Raw genomic sequence first — 27376 nt, forward strand, 5'->3', positions numbered from 1 at the left:
CTATGCTTTGGTTGAGAGTGGGCCCCATCATATTGTTAAAATAGAATTTCACAGCCTTTAAGTGACGAGGGTACGTCACCTTTAAGATGTTTTTCCAAAAGAAAATGTTAAATCCCAAATACATTTTTGGCTGAACGCTTGGTTTTAATGGTTCAGAGTCAAAAACTGTAACTTAATTCCTCGTAAAACTTAAATCAATTTCATGAGGGTTCTGCTAAACAGTTCCCTCTGTTCAGCCTGAGATTTCTACTAGTCCCTAATTCTCAAGAAATATTAGTGTATTATTTTTAAAAATGCGGTTGTCAGTATCTGACTTCTGTTGACATACAGTAGCTTATTTGTGGCTTTGATTATGGTATTGTGGCTATAGTTTCCCATTTTCTCTCATTCTCTTTTTCCTTAGTATCAGTGAGGAAACATGGTGTCCAAATGACGACCCGAATGACTCGATCTGTACTGATGGTTTCAACATCTGTAGTTCCCTACATTTCTACATTTTGCTTTTCGAAGGTGATGAGGGTTGGTGGGAATGTTATTCAGACATCCACATCTAGAGTCCAAGAGTAATACTAAGTATGAGTGGTGCCTTCTATGTCTCATCAACCGTGAGATTTACTGGTGACATGGCTTCTGCTACATGCCTGTGGCTGCAGCTTAATACCACCAGAGACAAGAATGCTGGGTCCAGCTGAAAGGCGGTAACGCATCTGGAGAGTTCCTAAAAAAGATCCAAGTCGTTTTCAAGTTTGCCTAATAATGTGCTCAGTAGTCTAATGTTTTGGGCACAAATAGTCAGAACCTCTTCCAATAACACGTGCTTTGGATATCAGATTAATCTGGGGCAGGAAACACTTGCAAAAAGGAATCCACCCAAAAGAAAAAGGCCAATATGCCAGCATCAAAGGCTTAGTATTTTGTTTTGTTTTACAAAATGGGAACGTATCCTACCCCATAGTGAGCACACATTGCTGAAATAATCAATGTCTCAGCTGTGCGCCAAATTCTGTAAATTTATAAGTACCGTTTTTTATTAGGGGTGTAACTAACTAGCGCTGTTTTTATAATCTAGTACTGTTTTTCAGATTCAGAAAGGTTTAGAAATTCTGAAGTTGAGTCCTAGGGCTGGGGCTTTAGACAAAGTGTGGATGTGTGGACAGGCATTCCTGGCTGTTAAGGCATAGCATCAGCTATTTGGGGCTCAGAAACCGGTGTATTTGAAATTCATCATTTTTTATGAAACTGGTTTCTTTTGAGAGGTTCTCCTATGTTCCTTATTTTTCCATATGTTTCATTTTATATTTTAGTAAATTTCCTTTTTACTAATGATGCAATGCTATGGAGAAATACAAGGAAGGGATTTATTTGGTCCACAAACTCAGTTTAGTGTAGCAAACATGTTTTTGAGCCCCGACAAGGTGCCTGACCCTGTGAGGTGCCGAAGGGAAAGAAAAGAGGATAGCACCCACCGGGAAGTGCTTGTTGGTACCGAGAGGACCCCGAGGGTCCTTGCTGGCTGATTCTGTGTCCACTCCAGGAAGATGAGTATTGCCATCTCCCACATGGAGCAGCTCTCTGCTGGGGTTGAAAACTGAGCTTAAAGCCAGGAAAAGTATCTGAGAGAAAGTAGTGGGGTGTTCAGAAGCAAGGCAACCCTCTTCTAGTTCTCTGTTGTCTTTAATCACTTTTGTGGGATTTCTTGTTTTATTTATTCAGAGGGATACAGATTATCCTACAGTGCCACCCTTTTGCCAGTCACCCAAGTTTGGAAACTTGAAGTCCTTTCACTTATACCCAAAAAGAGCCATTCCCCAGAAAATCTGCTTGAGGACATTCTGGAAAATTTCCCAGCTCACCATAGAGAGCACAGATGCCAGATTGCTGTGTGCCAGACATGTCTGTCAACTACTATTGTTTCCTGCAGGCCACAGGCAAGAAATATTCAATAAAGAATTGGAAAGAGATTCTCCTCTTAAATTCATACACAGCTTTAATGTACTTAGAACATACATGTGGCTGGAGAACATCTTTGCAACCCTATTTACGGAGCCTGGAGTCTTATTTGCTGGACAAAATCTACTGGTAAGCAAGAATGGCTTCAGCCCTATCCTGGATGTTTAACAAAAAAAAGTAGGCTCAAAGCCTTTTTTTGGTGAGAATGTGCAGGTCACACATGGTTAGTGTTGTAGGTTGGTACCCAAGCCAGTCTACTGACCAAGGCTAGGGCCACCACTGCCCTTTAGTGGGCCAAGGAGTTAGCTCATCCTCTGGGACCCTGGTTCACTTCACCTTGTCCTTGACAATCTAACAGGAAGCTAAAAGCTGATCTTTCACGAAAAGCTTCTTCTTTTAGTGAAGTTTTCTTCTCCTTTCCTGAGACAGGAAGCAGTATAGTACAAAGGGCAACACGAGCTTTGGAGCCCATAGACTTGGGTTTGGATCCCAGCTCTAATTCTTACCAGCTGTTTAACCTCAGGCAAGTTCCTTAACCTCTCTGAGCTTCATTTTCTTTATCTGAAAAGGAGAGTGGTAACCTCCCGGACTGTTGTGAGGATTAATGGATAACGTACTCATGCACATTTGTACAGTTTCCAAAGCACTTTTCTAACCATCTCATTTAATTCTTCATTTTCAGTCTGTGATAGGGCAGGGCTTTCAACAAGTGCTCGAGTTAGTCTAGTCTTGGAGTTTCAAAGGGGAGACCAACGAAGTTGTTCCAAAGTATGTCCTCATGCAAGTTCCAGTGTTCCCTGGCATGATTCCTTGTGGTGTGTGGCACAAGGTCTCTGCAGCCTTCAGCTTTTCTGGTGGTGGAGGAATCGCCCACTTAGTGCCTACGGATCTGAGTGGACTTGACGTCTTGGAGGGGTTTCTGTTTGGAGTTAAGGTGGAGTTATTTTCCTTATGCACTATTTTGAGAATCACTTTTGAAGTCAATAGTTAAAGTTGTTTTCTAATGCAAATGTTGAGGTCACATGAAGTTGACTGACCACATCCTGTGGCAATTCCCACTTGCTCTTCAGTTTATTTTTAATATAAACCAAGAGTATAAATACGTACACACCCCATCTCAGATGCAAATTGAAGCCAGACTTTGTTTCCACATATCTGTGAAATGGAGTAAACTAGCTAATGGGGGGGAAAAATGATGCCTAATACTTAGGCGAATTTTACTTGTAGTTGCTAATGTCAAATTAACTTTGAGTTTTTAAGAAGAGTTAAGGAATATGTACAGAATGGTGCTGTGATTATAGCCTTTATTTCTTTAATGTACTAGAGCTGGGATTCTTTTCACACTCAGCTTCATTAGTAGAGTCAGGGAAACATATTTTCATAATTATTTAAAGAGCACTTCAAAATTTAAAAGTCCTCTTGGCTTTCTGAAATCTAATCTTTTATGCTCTCCCATTGCTAGGCCATTTTTGTGTAGTATGCTTTAAATGAGCTCAGAATTTTTCATTAATAGTTCTAGCCGTTGAAAGAAATTCTAGCCCAGAATTTCCACTTGAAATGTGGGCTCCAAACTTTACTTATGGAACAACGGCAACCACAGAAATGCAAACCAAGAGAACACATCCATGTTCATGCATGAGAAGATGGAATATTGTAAAAAATGCCATTTTTCTCAAGTTAGCATATAATTTAAAGAATTTTTCTTTAACTCAAGTGATTCTCAAACTCATCTGGAAAAATAAACATGTGAGATGGCCAGTAATCTTTTTCTAAGAAAATGAGAGGGGCTGGCCCATGGCTCACTTGGGAGAGTGTGGTGCCAAGAAAATGAGAGGAAATTTGCGCTACAAGATTCTAAAATATTAGAAAGCTCCTGGGTTTAAAATAATGGTGTAAAGGCCCAAGTCAATGGAACAGAAACGAACGCTAGTTTGAAAGGTGATATGTGATATGGTAAATATCATTAAGAAGAAAGAGTAAATAAATATATAAAATAGTTGGCTAAATGTTTAGAGAAAAAATAGTCTTACCTTATACCGTGGGCTTTAATAAACACCAGATGATCTAGACAGTTAGGTGACTATTTTTGTGATGATGGGGTTTTACTAAGGATTTACTAAGCATAAAATCGATGAAACACACATGTACAAAGAGAGACTAAAGAATAGATATATTTAACGAAAACATTAAAGTAAGCATGTTTAAAACATACTTAAGTTGGCAAAAATATTTGAAACAAAAGTTATCATATGGTTAATATCCTATTAATAAAATGTGAAGAGGATTTTTGTAAATCTCTAAGAAAAGCACTAACAGAAAAAAATGGAGGAAAAGAAGTAGTTAGCCAATAAATATATTGAATAATAAGCCTAACCTCACTAATAATCAAGGAAATGTGCATTAAAATGAGACTGTAGTTTCTATTAAATTACTGTTGTCTATTACATGGACAAACACTAAGCAGTATGAGAGTCCCTGACGATGGGGCGGATGCAGAGAAATAGCATTTTAGGAGCCAGCTAGCAGGAGGGCAAATTGGTATAACTTAATGATACATAGTAAGAGTAATTTAATGATGCATATTAAGAGCCTTCCAAAGTCCATAGCTAGGGGACTGGTAGAAAAATCCTGTATCTTGATTGTGGCACTAGTTTCATATATATATACACATTTTATTTATATATATATATATTTTTATATATAATATATATACACATACTAGTATACATATATAAAGCTGTCAAAACTCATCAAATTGTATACTTTAAGTGGATGTGTTTATTTAAATGTAAGCTCTTCCTTGATTCCTTGATAAGAAAAAATAATACCCATAGCCTTTAGCCCATTCCAAGTCTAGGAAAAAATAATCAGACAGGTACATAAAAACTATTATAAAGATGTTCTTCACAGTTTGGTATACAATTGCAAAGTATACAAATGAATTTTATCTAAAAATAGGAGAATGGTTAAATACATTTTGATACATCAATTTGAAGATCATCACACAACTAGACTAGTAGAATCATGCTCTCAAAAACATTTAATGACTTAGGCGATTGCTCAGAATATGATGGGACATGAAGTGGGGGAGAAAAAGATGGCACGTAGTGTTTACAATATGACACCAATTTCATCAGAAAAACTAGGTAAGTATAGGAAAATGATTAAATTGAGATATCTCAAAATGTTCATGGTATTAGTCATATCTCTGGGTGGTGGGATTACTAGTGATTTTTTTTCCCTAACCATTATATAGTAAACATGTAGAATTTAAAATTTGGGGAATTATTAATTTTAGGAAAATAATTGACTGGTCAGATAAAAATTACATGGAAACAGAAGGAAAGCCCCACCATCACTGTGGCATTGCTAGGATCATGCAGAACACTGATCCCCTCTCTGTTCCATCTAAGTCCCTGCACAGGCAGCAACATTGAGGAGAAAGGGGCAAATGAAGAACGTTCTCTAGAGGGTGGCACAGATCCATGCAGATGGAATCCTGGGTTTAACTTTTTGCCACTTTGCCAGTCCCTTCTCTCTAAAGACTTCTAACCTCTTTTCAGCAACCCTCTTTTGGATTTCATCAATCTGCCTGCCAAACTCTAGCCAATGGTTCTTTAAAAGCCCACCTTGATACACACACACATACACACGCTCACACACAAACGCACACGCACAACCCTTTCTTGGTATATAAAGGAACTATGAAATATGTATATATGTCTAGCCCTGAAATAATAAAATTCTATGAAAATGTATAACTGTTTAATAATCTTGAAATTTTATCTTGCCTTATGAACTATGGTGTCAGCACCATAGGGGCAAGAATTAGCTTCCCATGCCTGAATACTTGGCCATTTGGGGCAACCATAGAGATATTAAGATAGTTTAATTACATGCAGGTAGCTCATACATCTTTTCCATTGCAGCATAACTGTCCTTAATCTGAAAATAAATTGCCTTAACTCTGCAGTAGCTGATATACTCTCCTCCCCACAAGTGTCTGTAGTATTAAGATTAAATATCACCGTCATGGTTTAGCCAAACCAGATGTGAACTGTACAACTATTTTCATGTCAGGGACTAAGGTTTAAATGTTCATCCTTTATTTGTTTTTAATTGAGTGATTACAGATGGCACCTAATAAAGTCTTCATGCTGTGATATCTAGAGGTCATTGATTTATTAGGTTTGGTAAGTGTGGACATTCCAAATTCTGCTCAGCATCCCTCATATTCCATAGCACAATCCTAAAGGAATGTTAGAATGATTTGCCTGTTTACTTTTCCTGGTGACTGATGAGGACCCTTTCTGAGAGGTAAACACCAGCATTATTCAGGAGTGAAATTTAGTCTTCGTAGGTATTTTTCAGTAAAGTATATTTTCAAAACCCCTACAAAATTAAGTGGCAAAAATAAAAGATATGGACTTTTCTTTGGATACGTATTGGCCATAACCATCACACCCCTGGTAAATATAAATTGATTCTGAGTTATTATAAAATAAATGATTAATTTCACAAAAATGTTGAGAGTCGGGAGACATCAGAAAATGAAATGCGGAGGTGAATTTGTATGCCTTTTCTCCTATCTGATTTGGACTATGGTGTGACTGACTATTTGAATGTGTCTTCTCTTTTCCAGTTTGTTTAGCATGACTGTAAAGGCCCACATGCCAAAACTAGTCAAGGAGCCAGGGCAACAACTGGGCAGGGGGGTTAGCCAGGCTGGGATGGTGGCTGGGACAGAAGGCACAAGTCGCCAAGCTTTGGGCACATCAGGTGGGGTCAGTCTGGAAATACAGATCAGGCAGGCAGCCTGGGGAAAGATGACGGAGTTGCAGGGGATGACATTAAGAGTGAGGGTCACAGACCAGCATAGACCAGAAACCACCATGGTGTAATGTGGATTCCATGAGCTGGGACTCAGCAGCCAGGAAACTTCTCATTTAATAGTCAATGGGATCTCAGTTTCACATTGAGCTATGGATCCTGCATGGCCATATTCCTGGGAAACACCTATGTTCAAGAGTACAGAACTTCAAAACATCCTACAGTCACACAGTAATCAGCCCTGTGGGAGATGGAGCTGACCAGAAAAAACTTAAAAGTCATGCAGGCCCTCTGTAGCCCTTGGGGGCCTCCACCAAGTGAGGAATTCTGGAAAAAAATCTGACAGCCAATGCAAAAAAGAGAAGGCGTGTGAATGGACCTGATTTTTCTGACACCAATTCATGCGTATCATCTCAGATTGATCCTTTGTGTATTTCATTACTTAGTTAAAGAGCATGTCATTCTATAAGAAAGCAAGTCTGAATTTTTTTGGCCTAATTATATAATCCAGGAAATTGGGCAGAGGATTGAGTGGTACAGCTCCTGATCCCAGCAGGGCCATGATTTTTTCTTTGTATCCTGATCATTTCATACTCCTCTCTCCCCAAAACTTTACTTTTTTCTTTCTGTGTTTTTTAACGTGTTTCAAGAACTGCAGTCATGTATTGTTTTTTGAAAGCTTATTATTTCCCCAGCGCAGGCAAGATGCAGTCGAAGATAAAACACGTAGAAAGAAGATAGTTCTACCCAAATGGAACTTTAGGGAGAGAAGAATATATGAAATGTTCAAACTAATTTTTGACATTTTTAAAGAATTATATAATCAATTACAGGTTGTGTGATATGAGTAAGTAAGAGGCAATTTGAGAATTTTATAAAGCTAACGAATATGTACATGGGGAAAGTTTTGTCTGTAAATGTACATGAATACTGTATAGGGTATGAATCTTTACTTTCACTGAGCCACCAGTTCTTAAAATTTTGAAGAAGGGGACCATCTAGAAGTCTTGGTGTCTATAATTCCATGAAGTATCCTTTATCCACTGTTTCAATTAAAATTAAACAGATTTTTCTGTTTCAATTGGGAAGACTAGCATTTTTCTGTTTTAGTAGCAGAATACTGATGTTTTGAGGGAACATATTTTGAGAAGGATAATAATAATAATTGTTGTTGTTATAATTAACACTCATTGGGAGCTTACTGTGTCCCAGGAACTTTGCTAAGCCCTTTAGATGTATTATTTCATTTAATCCTTATAACAACCCTATGAGGTAGATACTATTATTATGCCCATTTCACAGATGAGGAAAACTGCCAACTGAGAAAGTAATCATAACTTTCCTAAAGAAAGAGCAAGATCAAAAACGTGAAGATGTGAGGGAGATGTGGTAGTGAATAAAACACTGAATTTTAGGAAATTTTATTCTTCCAAATTCTTAAGAACCCAATGTTTCTGGAAAGTTTAGTGATTCAGTCAAGGTGATGTTCACTGATGTTGTAGATGTTGTTACTTTGTTCTATTTTTTCTGGGGGAAAGACTTTAATAGTTGGAATTACTAAAACTGACTGCTTTAATAAAGTGCTTGCAAAGACTCACTCTGGTTAACAGAGAAGCCGTTTGTTTCAGTCATATCAACAGCTTGGGCTTTCATAAGGGTTTTACTGAATTGGGGAATGGAATTTAAGAAATCCAAGGAGACTGCTTATTTTTCTAAAATAGCAAAGAAAATGGAAACCTTTTCCAGTTTATTTGCTGCAAATGTCTGTAGGAGTCTTAAAAATTCTTAGAATACATGAGTTATCATATAGAACAAAAAGGTGATTAATGAATACTTTTTAAAAGTCTTTTTTTAGAGTCCTACCATTATTCTGGTTGTGTTGTTTGGATAGAAAAATATTCTGTGATATATTCACTATTAAATTTATAGTGAGTTGAAATTCAGCAACTTTTATTTAAAAAGTTGTTTATTGAAACATATAATCTACCAGAAATAAATATGGTTACCAACTAGTGAAATCAATTTAATAGTAATTTGGTCTTGTTAGTCCATTAAAAAGAGTTATTGGCTTCCAAATATTTTCTTAAAGCCCTTTGTTACTCATGAATATCATTGAGATAACATAACTGAAAGTTGTGAATATCAATAAGCTTGAAAACGTTTTATGCTAATGTTCAGGGTCATAGTTTTTCCTCTTAAAATGCTAACATTTTTACTACCTACTATATTCATCTTTGTGTCTATAGACCCAAGCTCATGTGTCATGTGGTTTTTCCATGACAATTATGAAAATGACTTATTCACTATCTGCTGCTATAAGGTATAGGCTTGAATGTCAACTGATTTCAGCTACATTTATCATAGATTAGGGGGAAAAAAGTCATTCGTGTATCTCTCCAATCAGGAAATGAACTAATGTTGTTATACGCAACTAAAAACTAATTCCCTCATAAACATTCTAAGTGGATATAAAGAATTGCTCAGTTGCAGCCATTAACTTATCAAAGAATAGGATCTAAATACCTCCAGGAATGCACAGAGGCATGACGGTCGAAGAGCCTTCAAGGCATCCTCTCAGCCAAAAAGTGCAAGAATTGGGGTTCATATCTAGTGCCACTGTGAACAATTCGTTGTGGCAGCCACAGACACTGGCACGAAGATTGTCAGGCTGGGCCTGGCCGTGGACTCTGAGAGATGCCTGTCATGGGCTTGGTAGAGCAGTAATGGTGACTCTCAGGCCACCAGCAAAACGTGAGAGTGGGAGTAATTCTCTGCCCTATTCTCACCAACCCCCACCATGCCCAGCAGCTGCCTCTCTGCTGCTTTGGAGTTGGTTGGGAAAAAGGGAAGGAGGGAAACAGGAGTTTTTGTGCTCTAGAGGACTTTGCAAGTATTCAGGAAGGGAGGCTGGGATCAAATCCACCCAAAGAAGAACCAGAGAGCTCTCACTTCTAGCCAACAAGTCAGGTCTTCATGTTACTGTCGCACCTAAAACCCAAGAAGCAATGATTGAGTTGAGTAGCGTTAAATTGGAATTGAATCTTTTTTGGTAGACATGGTGCGGAAGTGTTCAGTGACAACCTGCTAATCCTGGTAGCATGTTCCGCAGCCTGCAGGATGCCCTGCACACACTGGCAGTCTCTTGCAATTCCAGATACTGTGTATGTCTTACGTGCTGGGGCCTGGGGAACACCAACACTTAATGGGAAAGCTAATGACTTCATACAGATCTTATGAAAAACTTTGCTATTTTAGATGCTATTTCTTAGATTAATTTTGTAATCTATGAGAGGAAGCCAGCTGAAGGACAAGGTGAAGTGGTGCCAGGAGCTGGCAAAGGCTTAAACTAACAAGCCTCTGGCAGTGGTATGGAACTCCACCACTTTATGTTATTCAGTGGCTCAGAAATTGTCCATGATTTCCTCTTTTCTCCAAAGAGAAATGGTGGGGGAGGAGAGACATTTTAAAATCAAATCCAGAACTCCCAGTTTGTCTGCATGAGAACCTACAGCTCTGATGGAAACTCAAGAGATTTGTTAGTGAGAGGATTCTGTCCCCTACACTCAAGCTGTAAGGATCGCAGACAGTCCAGCCAGGAGGTTACCTCAGCCTAGACCAAGTAAATAAATCATTTGGTAAAAGCCATCCGAGAGTAAAGCTTACTGGAAAGTCGTAAATCAACCAGCATGTCTATGTATGGTTTTGCTAGAAGGTAGGAGCAACTAGAAATTCTTTTTTAATGTTTCTTTAACTTGCATGATTTGAAGAAGAGGACTATGACATAACCAACCAGTTTCTGTTATTATATCAAAATAAAATAAAAATATGGTATGGATTTAATGCCAATTAGCTTATTCAGTTGTATGCAGTTAAATTGTTGTTTTTAGGACATCATGAAATTTCATTTCATGCCCCAATAAAACTAAACTGTAATGGGTTACAGTTTTTCCATTTGCTGACTTTTTTCCTTCAAACATCTTTGATTTTCCATCCATTGAATAGATTTTTAAAGAATGCCTTGAATGCCATTCAAGTTATCCTTTTCTCCTGTCCCCTCTCCACTTATCTTTAAAACAGTTTCTAAAATGGGCCAATCCTGATGGAACCTAGTGATACCTATGAGCACAATTTTTTTAAAGATTGGCTGCTTCTAATCCTTTCTAGCATCGGTAGATTGGTTTTTTAATGTCCCCCTCGCTCCCTGTCTTATCTGAGTGGAAGACTGGTGCACAGCACCACAATTTCAGGCTGGTGTCACATTTCTAAAGTCTTACTTGGCAATCTGGCCTCTCCCTTCCACCTAAGCTTACAGTCCAGGTTCAGGTTAGGGTCAGGTTCAGATTCGGGTTCAGCTTAGGCTACCATCAGAGGCTTCTGCAGCCTCTCATAGCCATTGGCCATGAAAGTCCAGCTCAAGAACTCGCCCCCAATTGCTTTCATTTATAGCCTGCTGTAGACCTAGCCTCTGACACATGTCGATGCTCCTCTTTGTTTTATATGTCTGGAGAATGAAAGAGCTTAAATTTTTCTCATTAGAAGAAAGTTTCAGTTTCAAATACAAGTTTATACTACAACCAAAACTTTCACAAATGTATTGTGAAAAAACTTTAATTTATTTCTTCCCAGATAGCATTTGCAAGTTTTAATGTCTGTAACATTTTAATAGTATGTTAATATCAAACATTTGCCACTGTTTTTTGAAGTCATAACTATAGCACCGAAGCATTTTCCCCTCAGATGGTCCTGGCATCTACTGGCATTACTTTGAAGAGTTCAAACTTTCCTTGAGGAACAAAACGGACCTCCCATACAAATGGAAAGTTTGCAATTTCATCTCATTCTTTCTTAGGGTTTTGCTTAAAGATAAAGCAATGTTGATGTGCTTTTAGATATAAATACTACCCTACAGCACATGCAGTTGTGGATCTGATATTTAACAGGGAGAGAAGGAGGAGGAAGTGGGGCTGTTAATTTACATCCCCTGAAGACCGGGTACTACCCGAGTGCTGCAGGTTGCCCAGATAAAGTAAATTTAATTTTAAAGTAACATTGCAAACTCTGCCAGTAGAATTGACAGCGTCCTTGGAACTTCATTTCACACTTTCTTGACTTGGGAATGGTTATTTTGAATAGCACCTCTTATTAACCTAACTTCTTAATGCCTGGGCAGGAGGTTAAATATCTCACTTATCTACATGTTCAACCTTCATGAACAGCTACTTCATTCACAGCCGTTCAAGAGTTTATCAAAATTTCACCATGTTTAACATTCCAGAGAGAACATCCAGGTTACTGGGTCTTGGGATTCTCCATTGGTTCATTCATCAAGACTGATGATTGTGAAAAATATGATGTTAAAACTAGACAAAACAAAATAAAAATGCAATAGAATATCTTCTGTTAAAGAAAGTGCATTGAGAATCCACTATGAAAAGGAAAAAACTAAGTTCTGTGATAGCCCTATATGAGTACCCAGTTCATAAAATCCAAAAATGAGGAAATATTTCATCACTGTGACTGTAGTCATCACAATGTGAAATTTACTAAGAATTTCTTGTGCATTAAATGTTTTATGAGCAACCGTACTCCCATATTAAGTGCATTGCTATAGCACTTTCTATTCTCACAGTCAGTAGATAAAGGATTTTCAAAAGGCTCTCTGCATGTTGAAACTTTAGTACGTTACGTTATAGATTATTTTCATGTACCATTAAAGTAAAACTCTCAAAATATAGGAAAATTGCATTACACAAATTTCAGGATCTCAGACATAAAAAGGTAAATGGTATCTTAGAGCTGGCAGAATTGAAGACCTTATTAGCTATAGGAGGAAAATTCACCACTCGGTAGCTAAAGCTGCCATTTATATCAGGGAAACAAGCAAACAGGCACACAATTGCTTATGAACAAGGATGTGTATCTCATGTAATTTAGAACCATAGAAATGGAAAAACAACCCAATTATCTAACAGTAGCAGACTGCTTATATAACCTCTAAGGTATCCATAAAATGGAGCATATATTGCAAAATATGACTTGGAATAATAATGATATAGGAAAATGCTCATGATCAGTTAAATTTTAAAAGACTACAAAACTAAATAAACAATATCGCAAAGATGCATTTTATAATTTATATACGTACATAAGAAAATGACTTATGGGAAGGAAATGTACTACTACGATAATAATCATGGCTTGAATAAAAGTTATTTTATTTTCTTAATCTTTTTTCTAAGTTTTCCCAAAACTTTACCATCTGTATACTTTCATTTGTGTGGGCGTATGTACATATATGTAAATATATATGTATGTATATGTGTACCTCATATATGTATGTATGTGGTATGTATATATATGTAACCAGAAAAAATGAATTTTTAAATTGTAAATTACTTTTCTAAGAACTAAGGTTTAAAGCCAAAAGCTTACGTTCTGTTCAAGGGCTTTATGATGAACCTGCTCATAACGAGATAGGTAGCTTGATCTGTACGACACCCTGGAGAAAAAAATAATAGACCAACATAAAAAAATGAGACAAAGAGCTGTCCTGTGGCCCATCTGTGGAGTGCCCAGAGTGGTGGTGGGTGTTGGCAATTGGCTTCAACATCATCGGGGTTGGATTTAGGCAATGAAGCATGATTCCAGGAGTTAGCCTCCTCCCTGTCAAAGGACACAAGCAGCCTAGGCCTGCTAATACAATCCAGACTATGAGGAACAGAGAGAAGAAAATCCCATATACAAAGTGAAAGCAGAGATTATGAAATTGTCAAATGCCAAAAGAATTTAGGCAGAGCTGCTAGGTTAGTATTTCTTTTGATCTTCTTTGTCCAAATAAGAAATCCTTTTGATCAAGATGTCCTCATTAGTCCTTGATTCGGACCTCCATAGCACAATTCCAAATAAAGTAACAGAAGTCCAAAAACACGTTTCTAAATCATTATTTCAAATAAAAGATGTATTTCCAACAGAGATACATTTTATTGACATAGCCATAGTGAATCTTCCAATAAGTTTTTTTTCTAGAAGTAGATACTTTTAAACAGAAATGTTTGGTTCAGTTGTTGCTGTGAAAATAAACCCTTCTTTTATTGCCGTTCTCATGCCCAAGCCAGTATTTTAATGTCAAAATGCTATGTTGAGGAAGGCATGCATCTATATTTAGGGTAGTATATACTATCAAGGAATATATCAACTTTTTGATGATTTGGGTCACGATGATAAACGTGGGGAGCAAAGAAACAGGAGCAAGTTGCCTTCAGACTGGTAAACCAGCGTGCAGGGAATGTAGGAGTTGGAGCCACCAACCTTGGTAGGCACCAAGGCGACCCCAGCCCATCTGAGGAGGCTGATCACTCTCTGGGCACACAAGTCTGGGCCAGGAGGGATGAGCTTGGACGCTTCTTCCAGCCCTGACTTGTTTCATTCTAAGCTTTAGGATCTCAGCGTGTGGATGGACAGCTGCCACCTCAGCATCAGCTGGGGTGCAACCAACAGTGCAGACCCGCAGACACCTGCAGCAGCGCCACCTCTGCAGGTGTCAGGCTCCCCACCGATTTGTTGCACACTAAGTTTGTCTGACAAGATGTTCACCTGGCTCTTTAGAAGGACACAAACAGTAGACATCTGCAGCCATCAATACCTCTTATGGTCCCCATTCCTGTCCCTTTCCCCATGCCCCACTATGAGCAAGGCCCTTCCCACCCCCAGTGAAGCAGGGATTTCCAGATTGCCCAGGAAGTTAGTGGAAGGATTGTATGTTGCTTTCTCTCTTTATGTTACTTCTTCCTCCTCAAGGAGGGAGCCTGTGTTTTCAACTTTTAATGGTTCTTTTGTTCCCTGGAATCATGCTTTGAGCTTAGTAGGTGTTCAATACAATGTTGATGAATGAGCGGAGTCTGGGCAAGAAAATATGAATCACCACCATGCCCACCTAGCCATTTTGGCAGATTCTGAAGATAGTGTGTAGTTGGATCGCCCAGGCAATAACCGTGAAGCACCCCCTGTGTGCCGACCTCACCTCCAGACTTGAGGGGCTTGGGACCCACCTATGCAATGTTTCTGAAAATGCATGTCCCCTCACAGGTCTGATTGCCGCTGGCGTCCATCCAAAGGGGGCCAGTGGCCTGGCCATTATGGGCCCTCAGTGACTTACCCCACACAGCCAGTGATGATCGCTTCCTGGTTCCTTTTATTGTGCTCCTGCTTCCAAAAAGCAAAGCAAAAAATGGGAGCATTAGAAAGCTTTCCTTCTCATTCATCAAAGGAGCCTACCACTTTCAGGTATTTAAAAGAAAGAAATTCATGTAACTTTCACTTGGCTACATCAAAAAATAGTCTCTTGAAATTCAAAGTGATCTCAAATTACTTTTTAATTATTTAGATTTCCAGATCTGAAAAGAAGACTGAAAAAAAAACCCCCAAAATTCCCTCTGTTTACTTTACCAACTCTAAGCACCAAGGCAGCCATGAAGTGCTTTTTGTTCTTTTCTCCCTTAATTGCCATACCTCCAAGAAGCCAGACTTAAAGTGCCATCGATCATCCCAGTGGCAAATCCAGCGCTGGCCTGTCAAGCCAGTCCATCACTGCTAGCCACAGTGACACACGTTCATTTCCGCTGGAGGCAGCTGCAGGGGATCTGGCTACCCTGCACTTATATTTCACGTGTTTGAACTGTGTGGCCTCCCTATATAATTCAGGAAATGAGTTTACTCTATCTGTGACAAGCATCATGTTCACACGGTTTCAGGAGCAGCCAGCAGGGAGCAGGGCTCTGCAGGAGCAGTGGGCATTGGCCCACCTGGGAATATGACCACAGCTCTTTCTCTCCCACCCGTAACACTCCAGTCCCACTCCACCTGACCCTGACTTTCATCAAACCTGTCGCCTGAGAAAGTGTGCCTTATCCCTGTGTGCTGGAAATCTCTGGATGTAATCTAACCTGAGATTAGTAAACCACGGTTCTTTAGACAGAGAGCTTGTTAAAACAGCAGGGCCTCTCGGTTGATCACCGCTCAGTTCTCCTAAAGCTGAGGGATTGACACCTGTCTTTTGACAATGCTTATTTTTTTTCAGTGGTAAAATTTGGTTCTACTTCTGGTTGGTATTCATGTCTTGCACATAGTCTCTTCTGGAACAGGTTAAAACAAGCCCAGACTGTCCAGGTAAGAGAGCTCTGGTCAGTGTGGAGTGTGCGCGTTCACTTAGATCGAGGAAAGGAATGCCAGAACCAGCCCAGCATCACAGTATGCCGCGAGTCAGTGGTGAGGTTTTGTTATTTTGCATATGGTTAACCATCTCAGAGGTCATAAAGCGAGGCCTCTGTCCTCCAGTGCAGCAGCTGGGTTTACACAGTACTTCCAGATTGTTTGTTTTGGCCCAGAGCCAGGGCTACATCGTTTTTCCATTATGCTTGTTTGACAGATGAAGAGAGGTGGGAAGGAGACTCCAAGGGGCAGGTCTGTGATTTTCTTTCTATTTACATTAAAGGGACTTTTGAGAGGACTGAAGGTTATGAACCAGTCCAAACATAATGTCGATGCAGCAGAGGTAGAGTGAGTTGCTGCTTTTGCAAAAATAGCCAGATCTTGGGCAGTAAAGCAACATCTGCTTATGGCCTTGGCTTGAGGCCATGTTAAGCACATTGGGCTTGTCACTGAACAATCTTGCACAGAAACAGGTTACTGATGAATGATATTTATCATCACATTCCAAAGCCAAATTCCCAGTGTTTGTTCAGCAGTGCTTTGGGAGGAGCCCATGAATTGGCCAATCAGCTTCTGCACGTGTTCTACTGGCATATGCGTTCCACGCAGAGGGCTGTGCTTGGTGCTGGGCAGAGCTGTGTTTCCAAGGGCCCTGTAGAACTTTTCTTTTGCAGTCCTTTCCCTGAGACACCAGTTTTCTGAGGTTGCTCCCAGTGGCCTGGCCTAAGTTCTTCCACCAGAAAGTGTTCAAGACTGGCCAAAGAGCCACAGCTTAAATTATATCCACAACAAAGCCCTTAACACTTGGGTCAAGTGGATGTGATCTGAATGAATATTTTAATTCTAAATAAAACTTTTTTTTCTTTGCTAATGGAAAAACAGCATTAAAAACTACCCAAAATGATGGCAAATTAAGTAACTGAACAGCATTAATGCAGCAAAATTAGGTCATACAGATGTCTTTTTGCCCCAACAGTATCTGGATTTCTTTAGTTCATGGCTATAGTAAATAACATACACAGCATAAATTCATTAGCTACAAGGTGGTGGCAGCATATATCTTTCTACACAGGTATTTATGTTTGTGGCGAACCTTCCCTGATCACAGTATTTCTTAAGTTTTGCTAAGTATTTGTAAGCGACCTGTCAGCATAACATAGTGTTCTTCAACTAGCGGCTAAGAGCAACCCGTGATCCAAACCTTCTCTATCAGCCTACCCTAAAGAAATTCAATTTCTGGAAATGGAAAGTTTTCTCAGGAAGGATCCTCAACTAAGGAAGGAATTTAGCAAAAACGACATATGTATAGTTATCACCAAAAGTTGCCCTTTAGGTTAATCCAGTCTTATGGATGGATTTCAAATATAGGTTTCAGATCAACAAACATTTACGGAGGGTTGTTATGAGCCAGGCGTGGGGCTGGCCACTGGGGAACTAAAAACGAAAAAGACACAGTCCCTTTCAGTCTGAAAACATTTTTTGCTAGCTTGCAAGTTTTTCACCAGATCCTCCCAGACTTACCAAAGCATTCCCCTTAACTTAGAACACTCAAGCCCTTCTTCTCAACTGATCCCCTTAATGCCAGGATACACACAGGGCAAGGAGAAGTGGGTGGTTATAGATTTCCACTCAATTTGGAAATTAACAGCCTGTGATGTACCGAAAGGGTGCAAGACTGGGAATCAGAAAGCTGCTGTCTAGTCTCAGGACCATTAGTACTAGCTATATGCCCTTGATTGAGCCAGTCGGTGACCTCTCAGGCCCCTGGTATCTGTAGGTAAAGTGGATTACTGTGAAGATTGTGCAAGGTAGTGAGAGGCTCTGTGAAAGCACAGTAATCCACACAGCTCTGTGTGCATGAAGGGAATGCTAGTCTGTTGGGCTGTTTAGACCGCAATCTGTAAAGCTTTAATAATACAGAAAGCAATCCCCCTCTTGGCCTTACTCTATTCCTTTCTTTTTTTCCTCTACCAGCTTTCAGTGACCATCTACAGATTTTTATGTCATCTCTAAAAAAGATCCTTGTTTAGGCCCATAACTACTCTATAGGGTCTCTGCCACCTCCTCCTCAGGGAAGGACAGAGCCTAAAAGAGTCTGTCCCCACACAGTCCTAGCTCTATGGCTGACTGAACGTCTATAAAGAAAAAACAATCTCTGTTTTGTTTTTCAAATAGAAAGGTCAAAATTTGGGTTTTTGTTTTGTTTTCTTTTTTTTTTCCCTTCCAAACATTTCACAGCACGAAACCAGTGCCTATTTTGAGGAAATTTCCTGCAGTTATTGTGAACATAACTGAGGAGATTATTTGGCCAATCCCTAAAGGTAAATAAGAAAAATGAAAAAAAAAAAAAAAAATCAAAAGCATCCTGAAATCACAGCTTCTCTTTGCCAAAGTGCATTTATTAATTAAAGGACAAGGGCAGAAAAACATGACATGGCCAGCCCTATCATTTCAAAAAGGCAAATGAACCACAAAGCTGAACAGTGGAATTTATAGACCCCAGTGGGAGCTGAAAAATCCCAGATGTGAGGGTAGACTGCTTCCAGCTAAGGAACCAGTGTTCACAGGTCTCTCAGGAATTTCCCTGAGGCACATTCGGCTCCTGCCTTTGTCCCCTCCTGGCTGTGTCTCCACCTCACAGACACAGCCAAGCCTTCTAATGTGACAGCACCCTGGTGGTTTTTCTCATTCACTCCAGGAGCGTGCACAGAGGGGCGCTGTGTTTCCCACGTGCTGATTTGTGGAGATAGAGACAAGTGGGGTCGCACTCCTATCCTGATCACCTCTGCATCAGGAGCTCCATGGGAAAAACCACTGACTGAAACCTGCTGGGATTGTTAAGAACAAAATCCAGGGAAAATTTTCCAGGGAGTTGACAGTGCCTCAGAGCCCTCCTGAAAGTTTTCCCTCTTCTGATTGAAACACGCAGACATGTGCACACACACACACCCCCTATACTTTCAGGCTTGCACACGCAGAAAATCTTCATGGCCAAATAGCAGTTATGAAGACCCAACTCTGTACAGATTATCTAAGGCAAGCCCATTAGGCCTCTAGGTCTCTGCTAGGGATTTCTGGCCAAGGAGAGGAAATGTGGATGCCACCAAACACCCAGAATGGAATGCTCTCCCCACCCCACAGTGACTAGTCCTGTGCAGAGGGATCTCCCCTCACTGTGAGCTCCATTCGACCATAAGCAGAGTTAAGAGTTAAGAACTTGGGCTCGTTAATCAGACTTCCCCAGACCCAACTTCTTGCTTCTCCACTTATCAGCTGTGTGAACTCGGGCAAGCTACTAAATTGAAGTGTCACATCTGTAAATGGTGATAATAAGAGACCCTACAACATTGAGGGGGTTATAAATTAAATGCATGTGTAGATATCTCACAGTACTTGGCACAGAGAAAGCTCTCAGACTGCCTATTGATGATAGTGTCGATGTTCCATTCACCACTTATAACTCCCGCGCCTGGTGCACAATAATTATTCAATAAATATTTGCAGAAGGAGGGAAGGAAGGTGACATTGGACACAGCAATGAGGCCTAATTTCAGCCTTAGTTTAGCCCTGAAGCACTTGCTTTCTATGTTTTATGAAACCCAGAGTTTCAAAACCTTTAAAGCAGAAACATAAAACCCAAATTTCTATAGCAGCCAGGTGGGTAACATAAAAGAATGAACTGGCATTTAGGGTCTGAGACGAGCTGGAGAGCACTGGCCTCTCTCAAGGGGGCAGTCATATTCGGCTCCAGAAGTACGTAGCTTCCCTTTGAGAGAAACCAGAAGTCCAGATTTCCATGTGCAATAGACCAAGTCTTAACAACAACTAAGTCAATTTCTAAAAAAATAACCCACGGGCCAAACAACACATGGCCTGCCTGTCCAATCTCTGGCTGCCTTCTTGCCACGCCTGCCTCAAACAAAGGAGCTCCGTGGTTGTCTCTTCCTTTTGAAATGTCCATCAGTGGGCACAGAGACGTGAGCCCTTGATGTTCCCACTAGGTTCAAAGGGGTTACATTCTACAGTTTGAGGGGTCTTCGAAATGTCCATGGAAAGATTCACATTATATTTTAATTCCATTTTTCCGTGAACTTTTTGAAGTACCCTCATATACGTCCACCTAACAAGGGTTACTTCACTTCCCACAGGATGCCAATCATAAGTATAGATTTTTAAAGCATAATTGTTTTGTGGCTTAAATAAAAACAGTCTGCAAAAAAAAAAAAAAAAAAAAAAATCCTAACAACTTCCTCTGGAACTGCTATTGTGGCAATCTGGAGAGAGGCTGATTCCATAGTTCACATAGCTTTGTTTTGTTTGGAGAGAAAGTCTGGCATTTTACAAAAATGTGGAACACTTAGCAATGGAATGACTTTTCCATAGCACTGATTATTGTGCAGCAAGACACATAACCATATGTCTTTGAAATGTGATTTTAAAAATTCTCCACTTACTATACAAAGCAAACTGCCTTCTAATATTTCCATATACTCATAAGGTGATAATTTTCTACAGGCTCACAAAAACTTCACTGGTTATGGCCCAGTGCTTACAGTACTCCACACAAACGGGGACCCAGTTTCAAATTCTAGCTCTGTTGCTTACTTACCAGCTGTGTGACCTTAGGTAAGTTATTTAACCTCCCAGAGCTTCTATTTCTCCATCTGCAAAATACGGGTCATGATACTTACCTCACAGGGTTATTGAGAATATTAAATAAAATAACGTATATATGGGCATAATCCAAACCCATAATGGCTGTACACTGTCAATTTTGGTTAAATCTGAATCTCTGCTTCTCCTGTCACAAAATAACTCCCCTATTTCTGACCATGGCATAACCCTCTGGCAATGTTATTAGCCTTCTTACTAAATTTGGCAGTTCTATGGAAAACAAAGGGTCAAAAAAGGTGTAATTTCATATAACCTTTTAGTTTTGTTGTCAACAGTGGTTTGAGAACTAACGAATAGAGAGTTGGCTGATACTACCCAGGAGTAACAAGCAGAGAAGGGAAGAAAACCAGAGCAGAGCCCTGGGACATTAAAGGACAGGCTGGAGAGAACAGAAAAGGAGCAGTCAGGGAGAGGCAAGGGTGGCCAGGGAAATGCTGGTACAGATGCCGGGGGAGGAGAGGGTTTCCGATGGAGCGTGTGGCAGCGGTGCTGGGAGGTCATGCTGAGAGGACATGGGAAAGCCTGAGCAGTGCCCACCGAGTTCTCAACAAGGAAGCAAGTGATTTGAATGGAGTCTTGAGAGAACAGAAACCAGACCTTGATGAGTTCAGCCATATGCGTAGGTTGAAATTTTGGTGATAAATTGAGACAAGTCTTCAAGAAGTTTGGCTGTATTGGTGAGGAGAAAGCGAAGATAAAAGGAGGCGGGGAGCATGGAGACAAGAGTTTTCTTTAAGAAAGGAAAGACTTGAGCACATGTGAATTTTGATGGGAAAGAGCCAGTGGGGGGAGAGAGGTTGACAATGAAGAAGAGAGTGTGGATAGAGGGAAAGAGAGAGAGAGAGAGGGGAGGGATAGATGGATGAATCAAGAAGTAGATATTAATGCAAAACTGGAGCTTAGTGTAAAAAAAAAAATAGCTCTCTTAAGAATCCTCTGAACCCGCTGTCAGCACCTCTCGTGTTTCTACAGGGCTTGGAGGGGGAGGGCTAGAAGGGCGAGGGGACTGAGATAACTGAAATACACATGGCAATCTGTTGCTGTCCAGGAAAGGATCTTTAAAACCCTTATCTTGTAGCCAGAGATGGAAAATTCCCCTTTATCTCTTACCATAAAGGTCTGTTCTATCTGTAGAGTTTTCTAGCAAACATAGGGCTCAGCCTCCTGGTGTTTGTTCTGACTAGTACTATCAACAAGCCAAAGCACTCTCGTCAGGATAGTGAGGTGACATGTCATTAAAATTTGCTTGGAAAGGCCACTTGGGATCTTATCAAATATGAATCTTATTAAAGATCTCTTACCGTCTTATAAGACTTGGATAAAATAAGTCAGTGTAAGGGGATGTGAATGGAATCACCAGAGCCATTGCTGTTCAGGAACAGACTTGAGGGAACACACTGGAATTTCAGATACTGGTCATCACAGCAGGCTGACTTTCCCAAACTTGGTAGATCCTGGGTCAATTACTGACTGGGTTAGAATAATGGTTCCTGCTAGAAATGCATAATTATAAGTTCGAGCTAAATAAAGCACCCTGGAAAAGGTGCTTTCCACCTCTGAGGTGGAACCAAGAAACTCTCCAAATAGTGGTTATTGTGGTGGTTGTCATCATCGACTCTGTGAGTACTGGCCTTTCCAACTGGACCCAGGGATGGTCTAGTCCCATTTTTTTGTTATATCTATTGTAAGTCTGGGCTCCTCAGTCAACATGAGGAGTAGTAGGCTCCAGGCCCAGCTGTTGACCGTTGTGCTCTCTCACATTGTGGAGAAGTGTGGGAGGAACAGTAATGAGGTTGTGGACCTGTCTTCAGCTAGAAACGGCACAGCAGAGCGCATCAGTTGAGTGTCATGTGCGGCCTCCTGCAGCTGCATGACCTGGAACGAGTCATGGTCTTGCTCAGCCTGTTTCCTCGTCTATAAGACGGCTCTTCCAGCCAGGGTTATTGTGACGATTGAATGCAATTACGTGTGTAAGTGCTTAGCTCGGCGTTTGCCACTCCCTAGTCCTCACTAAATGTAGCTGTTCTTATAAAAATAAACCACAAAATATTAGGCTCAGCTGGTACTATCACCATCTCTTGACATATCAGTTCACTAATCATGTAAATAGGTCCTGGCTCTTTTCACTTGTCCTTGAAGGACATATTATCACTTTGACAGAGTTGGTTCCGTGCTCTGCCCATCCTCTAACTCCCCTGCCCCAGCCAAAGAGAAAACAATGTGGGGAAGAGAGGTTGATTATCATGAACTAGGAGTAGCTTTATAGCAATTGACCCAGTGGCCTAATGGTAATCAAAGAGAGAAATGTATAAATCCATCATGCTATAACTTTTTAAAAATCTTCCCAAAGTTTTTCTGGCTTCAAGTTAATAACCCTTCACAGCAAGTCAACTCAATCCATTATAGAGACCAACATTTTGCAACCAATTTATCTTGAAGACTAGTCTAGGAAGTTACCTTGCTCTAGGTGAAAAATTTGATAGATATTTCTTGGATAGCTTTATGGTGAGGATATTTATTTGATTATACTTGCTGTACATCGTTTTAAGGAATTGACTATTTCAACCTTAAGACAAAGAGCTTTGAGGCCCTGCAATAAGGCAGATTCCAAATGACTTCTGTACGAATTTTTGGGCTCCCCTGTGCTTACCCCCTTGTGAACTTCTCCATAACTCGCTAGGGTGGCCTTCTAGTGAAGATCCAGGCACTGTTAGGCCCCTTCCCTTTCCTAAGATGTAAATCAAGTCCTTCTCTCTTCACTGCTGCAGTGTTTATGGCTATATACCTGACAGGCACATAATAACTAACTTTAGTATTTATGCATTACTGGGGGCTAATACTTATCAGGATAAAGATGATAGATGAAAGATTGTTGAAGGAAATGAAGTTTGTTAATTTCTCAAAGTCAGAGATTCTTAAAAGGTCCATAAATATCCTGAAATAGTCATATATGGGCTTCCAGAAGTCCATATACCTTCCACGTGTTCCTGAGCATAAGCTTTAGTCTGGTTCTTAGAAGGGTTAAGGACCTCTGTTCTGGCTTTTCTGAGGTATATTCCCAGATCAAGCCAGACCAGTAGAGAGCTGAGTACCTGGAATTTGCCATTTTTCTCTCTCACCCTGAATGAGCTGAATTTACTCTAAAAATGTTATTAAAATGTTGCTAATTCCATTACAGTTTTTTCTTATGAAAACTGATAGAAGATATTTCTCTATGGTTTCATCACCAGGAATAGTTGTGAATAGATTATTTTAAACTTAGAGCAATGTAATATGTTAAATTCTTTGTCGGCTGCCAGACAGTTTAGAGGCAAACTCTTGACCTGTCCCTCCTTGCGCAAGTACTTAGGACATCACAGCTTGTGTTTTGTGTTACTCACCATTGGGGCTCAAGGGGCTAATAAATGACACCCATTTCCCCTTGTCTCTGTTATAAACTAATTGAGAAATAGACACAAGAGACAGAAGATGGAGATCCACATGAAGGTAGGTGGGAAAACGTAGCTTGAGTGTGCTGGGAACCGGACCAGTCAACACCATCCTGGGTTAGGCAGACTTGCCTGCCCTCCCCTGTGGGAGGGTGTGAAGTCTCTGCAGACAGCTACACTCACCCCAGGGGGACACCATCTCAATCCCTTCTTCTTAATGAACAATCAGAGAATGGCCTCTGGCCCTGCTACTTGGCCTACCTCCCTGAAAGAGGGGCTGAGGCAGGAGCCCAGGAGCACCACTCTAGGGAGATCCTTCCACATGGGGGGAGAGAAATAATTACCCCCAACACTGATCTTTCTCTTTGGTCTTTTCTACCCCCATTCTCCCTTTGCCCAGTTCCCTCAACTATTTAGCTAATGGCAGCATTTCTTTTTTTTTTAAGATTCTTTTTGGAACATGTTGGACCAACTAATTTAATGAATTATTTTAAAATCATGGGAATCCTGACTTTTTTGTGTGAGATAACAAAACCTTGCACAATTCAGAGTGCTCCACAAGGAAGGGATTGTAGGTGAATGTAAATGAGTAGATTATTTTTCTCCTGCCTCTCAAAGTTTAACTTAAAACACTTTGTACCTTGTCTGTATTAAATAAGAGTTTTTCAAATTCTGTTTTAAAACCACAAGGGATACCTAAATTTAAGGCCTAGGAACTCAACCCACCCCAGATTTGCTAGAGTTTGTATCTGCAGTGACCACCAAATGTTTTAACAAAAATTTTAGAACTGATATATCCACATGTGTATTATGTCTTTCAAGAGAGTCAATTTGAAAAGCAATACTTGTATTTCAATGAGGCTATTACCACTCAGAGAATTTTTTAAATTCTTTCTTTGTAATTGCTACTGGAGTCCTTTCAGGTGAATCTGATTTTGGAAATAGCCATTTGAAGCTATATTTAGTAAATTATGTAGTACTTGAATTTTGTGACAAAAGTTTTAGTTAAAAACGAGATAATAAAAAAAAATAAAGGGGCAAATCTTCATGATCTTGGATTTGGCGGTGGTTTCTTAAATAGGACACTAAAAGACAGGTAACAAAAGAAAAAATAAAGTGGTCTTCATTAAAATTAAAAACTTTTGTGCATATAAAAGAACACTATTTACAAAGTAAAAACACAACCTAAGGGATGGGAGAGAATATTTGCAAATTTATATGCAGAATATCCAGAATATATAAAGAACTTATACAACTCAACAGCAAAAAAAAAAAAAAAAAACCCCACCTAGTTCAAAACTGGGCAAAGGACTTGAAATACACATTCCTCCAAAGAAGATATACAAATTGCCACAAGCACATGAAAAAATCATTAGTCATTAGGGAAATCATTACCATAAGCATCAGCATCATTAATCATCAGGGAAATACAAGTCAAAACCACAGTGAGATACCACTTCACACTTACTGGGATGGCTATAATTTTTTTAAAAAGGGGGGTGGAAATAATTATAGGAGAATATTTGAAGAAATCAGAACCCTCATACATTGCTGATAGGAATGTAGAATGGTGCAGTCAGTGTGGAAAACAGTTTGGCAATTCCTCAAAAATTAAACATAGAATTACCATATGACCCAGCAATTCCACTCCTAGGTATATACTCAAAAAATTTAGAAACAGGGACTAAAACAACTTGTATGCAAATCACCCAAAAGGTGGAAACAACCCAATTGTCCCTCGTGGATGAATGAATAAACAAATTTTGGTATATTCCTACAGTGGAATGTTATTCAGCCATAAAAAGGAATGAAGTACTGACACACGCGACAACGTGGATGAACCGTGAAAATAGCATGCTAAGTGAAATATACCAGGCAAAAAAGGACAGATATTGTACAATTTCACTTGAAGTGCCTGGAATAGGCAAATTCAGTACAGACAGAAAGTAGATTTGAGGTTACCAAGAGGAAGGGGAGCAGGGAGTTACTGCTTAATGGATACAGAGTCGTTTGGACTGATGAAAGGATTTTGGAAATACTGATGATGGTTGTACAACATTGAGAATGTAATTAATGCCACTTTAAAATAGTTAAAATTTTATATTTTATATGAGACATTTGTATGTTATTAAGCATTAAATATAAAATATATAATATGTTGTGTTATTAAGCAGAACTACAAAATTAATATAAAACTAAACAGATTTTAGTTATATATATTTTACCACAATTTTAAAAACCACTTAAAATTTACAACAGGTAAAGTATGATAAGCTAACTACACTGGTTTAAAGAGACATGATTATTAATATCTAATCAGAAGAAAGTAATTGCACTCCAAGAATAATTTATATTATAGGTAATAAATAGATAATCAGTATTCATGATGCTAGAGAGCTTGTAAATAAGAGAGGTAGAGGGAAATTATATTGCATTTTATATATGTGACAAACAGATAAGAATTAATTAGTGGAAAAAATTTACAACAGTTAATGTTATATTTAAGAAATCTAACAGTCATTTCTTTACTTTTCTGGACAAATGCACTGTTTTTTGTATGTTTGTTTTAATAGTATTTTAACATTTACTTGTCGGCTGAACCCGTGGCTCACTCGGGAGAGTGCAGCACTGGGAGCACCAAGACCGCAGGTTCGGATCCTATATAGGGATGACTGGTGCACTCACTGGCTGAGCGCAGTGTGAGTGACACCAAGCCAAGGGTTCCGATCCCCTTACCGGTCACAAAAAAAAAAAAAACCATTTACTTGTTTAATAGTGTTTTAACATTTACTTGTACATATTTGTGGGGTACAGTGTGTTGTTTCAATACATGCATACACGGCACAATGATTCACTTAGGGTAGATAGCATAGTTTAAATGCAAATGCATTTTGTACCAAACGAAACTTTATGTCAATATTTTAAATTTTTTTTAAAAGCCAAGATTGTTAGAAAGTAGCAAGACAGCTCTTATCTGTCTCCTTCTGAAGGTAAGCCCTCTACTCACCGTAGTAGGAAATGAAGGAGGAAAAATGGGTTGACTTTGCTGTTCAAAAGAATGCATAACTTACAGTTAACAATTGAATGGTGATCCAATTGCATGGTTCACATTCCATGAAAAGGAAATCAGATAGTTTGTGTTTAGTGAACTAATGTTATTAACACCTAGAATATGGGGAAATCTTTCCAAATATTGTCGGGAACCCTTTTCTCCCTTCTATTATTTGGATGTTTAGTTTCTTTCTCTAGGTGCTTCCAGTATTATGCAGGTAAGTCAGGTCTTCACC

General features: G+C 39.5%; 1 protein-coding gene across 1 annotated transcript in view; it reads left to right on the forward strand.

Moving 5' to 3' along the window:
- The window catches only part of UST (uronyl 2-sulfotransferase), a 276233-nt gene that overhangs the window by 246192 nt on the left and 2665 nt on the right, over positions 1-27376 (forward strand). The gene's annotated exons all lie outside the window — the stretch shown is intronic.

Source organism: Cynocephalus volans, chromosome 5 (genome assembly GCF_027409185.1).
Source record: "Cynocephalus volans isolate mCynVol1 chromosome 5, mCynVol1.pri, whole genome shotgun sequence".
Classification (NCBI taxonomy): Eukaryota; Metazoa; Chordata; class Mammalia; order Dermoptera; family Cynocephalidae; genus Cynocephalus; species Cynocephalus volans.